We start from the raw sequence: 2808 nt of genomic DNA on the forward strand, positions 1-2808 counted from the left end.
CAGAAACTTCCTCAAGCCCCGCCCTCCGCCCTGCCGGCCACGCCCCGGTACGTGCTCGGGCGCAACACCCCGTCGTGGGACCCCGCCCGGGCCGCGGCCCCTGGGCCCAGGGCTCCGGTCCGCACGCGGCGGCCGCGTGTGCTGGGCGCGGCTGCGCCAGCGGCTCCCGCCTACGTGTGCGAGCGCATGTGCGAGGATCTGCGCGCGGGGAGGGGGCGCGGCGGCCCGCCTTTGTCTTCGGTGACCGATAGAGCCATTCCCTCAACCTTGCCTTTGACAGCTACGTCCCGAATTCCCAGGCGGAAGCTTTGGGATGTGAATCTATCCTTTGAATAGGAAAATTTCTGCGGTCTCTGAATACTTTAGGCCTTAGTTAACTCTACTATGGCTAAAACTGTACTTTAAGTTAGTCCTCATATAATCTGAAATAGAGTTGTTTAAATATACCCCCTTTAATGTCCATGAACACTCAACTCATTTTAAATAAAGCACTTTGAGATATGACTAATAAATAAATGTATAGCTGCCCCAGGGGGTGAGTTTTTTTGTTGGGTTGTTTTTTTGCTTGGTTTTTTAATTTTGCTGCGCGTCAGTTATTGAGGGTCTTTTGTGCTAAAGGTTAGGTGAATTTATAGCATACAAAAAGTTGGGGCCTTAAATTTAATCTCTATAGTTTTGGTATGTTGAGTCCACTGTTAATTGTAAAGTAAAAAGGCCTAGTATTGTTTAGAAAAAGTATCCTCACCTCTGCTAATCCATAGCTCACCATATTTTATATTTTAAGCTGCTTCTTTCAGGAAACGTAATTGTGGTTTTTCAAATAGAATTTCATAGAAAATGAGGACCGTTTTTAAAAATCGTGGTTGAGGGCTGGGGATATAGCTAGGTTGATAGCTTGCTTGCCTTCCAGGCACAAGGCCCTGAGTTCAATCCCCAGCACCACAAAAAAATAAAATTAAATTAAATAAATAAATAAAATTGTGGTTGAGGTGTTTCAAATGCTCTTTGCTAATGAAAACAGATCTATAGTATGTGTTTAGACAGGTATCATTTAAGGAGAGTGCTATAGTTCTTTTGGTCCTGTGTTTGCTTAAATCATTACAGATGGACAATTCTCCACAGAGAAGAACAGGCTGGGTGGGACCTGTAATGTTCATCAAAATGGTCATGTCTTTTAAAAAGCTGAGAACTGTTACATATATAGCCTGACAAGTAGACTAGGATTCTATGAAGTCGGTTCTATCTTTAGAGATCTTTGAAATATTAAGACGTTAAAAAGCACTATATTATGCAGGATTCCTTTCCAGATATTTTGGGATAATATTATTTGCTCTTTGGGATGGATTTTTAAAACATGGCTTTACATATAATGCTATGACAAAAATCTTTTATAGGTAGGTATACTACATGAGCTGTGGCATAAACCGTTATAAACTCCTAATCTCCTATAGAATATTTACAGGGAAGCCTAATAGAGTCCTACAAGAGAAAGTTAGGAGATAGCACGGTCTGAGTAGGTGCTTTGCATCAGTCCATGCTGCTTCTTAGAGCCTCCTGAATAGCAAACATTTGTCACCTTTATAAACTTACTTATCACTACATCTTTCATTCTCTCACCTCTTTTTTTTTAACTGTATGATAATTTATAGTTGTCTTATCTCCCCTATTAAACTTAGTTTCTTTGAAACACAGGTTTCCATCTGATTCATCTTTTTTTTTTCCAAAAGCCTTCCACTCTGCTTATACAAGAATAATTAACATAATCGAAGGTAAAAGGATTTAATGTGTGACATGAGGACTAGATAATTTTGACCAGAGAACAGAATGGGCAAAACAGGACTATTTTCTATCTTTTCTAGTGGAATTCATTTATTCAGTAGGGCTGAGAAAATGCAAGATATAATAAATATTGTAGCCAGGTACTATGGCGTACACCTTTAACCCTAGCTACTCAGGAGGCTGAGGCAGGAGGATCCAATGTCCAAGGTTGACTTAGTAAGACCTAGTCTCAAAATTAAAAAAAAAAAAAAAAAAGGCTGGGGGGAGTATCTCTGTGGTAGAGTGCTCTTGGGTTCACTCCTCAGTACTGCAAAAACAATAATAATAAGTAAATATTGTAGAATGTGGTTCCGGTCATCGAGAGTGGTTAATTCCCATTCTATGAGGTACTTCAACATCATTTAACTGTAATTGTGCAACTACAGTTCAAGGCTAAATAAAATTTATATTGGTCATTTAAGCCATCTTAAACTGGACTGGGAATGTAGGTCAGTGTTAAGAGCACTTGCCTAACATGTACCAGGCCCTAGGTTCAATCCCTGGTTCCAAAAAGAAAAATGAAAAAAAAAAAAAGATGTTTTAAACCACTATTTCCTTTTCTGACCTATCTGTAGCTTGACACTCTGTATCACCAGCCCAGACTGCTTTCTTCAGGTGCCTCACATTTGTCCTGTCTAAAGCTAACTCCTGGTGCTTACTTCAGCAGCACATAGATTAAAACTGAAATGATACAGAGAAGACTAGCACAAGGATGATATACAAATTCATGAAGTGTTCCATATTTTTTAAAAGAACAACTAACCCCTTATCTATCTTCCAAATGGCTCCTCATCCTGCATCCCCTGCTCAATGAATGGCACCACTCAGTCTCAGAAACCAGAACTGTAGAGGTCAATTGTCACTACTGCCTCACCCACCAAATCCAGTTTGGCACAATCCTTTATCTGGCTAAAATTTTTGTTGTGGGAACTTGAACATATACAAAAGTAAAGGGAATAATGCCAAAAATTCTCCAGTTTAGGTTCCCTC

At 40.2% G+C, this 2808-nt stretch overlaps 1 pseudogene; it reads left to right on the forward strand.

Annotated features, from left to right (window-relative positions):
* Window positions 1-2469: 2469 nt before the first annotated feature.
* On the forward strand, window positions 2470-2565 carry LOC125615443 (annotated as a pseudogene).
* The last annotated feature ends 243 nt before the right edge of the window (window positions 2566-2808 follow it).

The sequence above is a fragment of the Marmota marmota genome, unplaced genomic scaffold (assembly GCF_001458135.2).
Source record: "Marmota marmota marmota unplaced genomic scaffold, marMar, whole genome shotgun sequence".
NCBI classification, from domain to species: domain Eukaryota; kingdom Metazoa; phylum Chordata; class Mammalia; order Rodentia; family Sciuridae; genus Marmota; species Marmota marmota.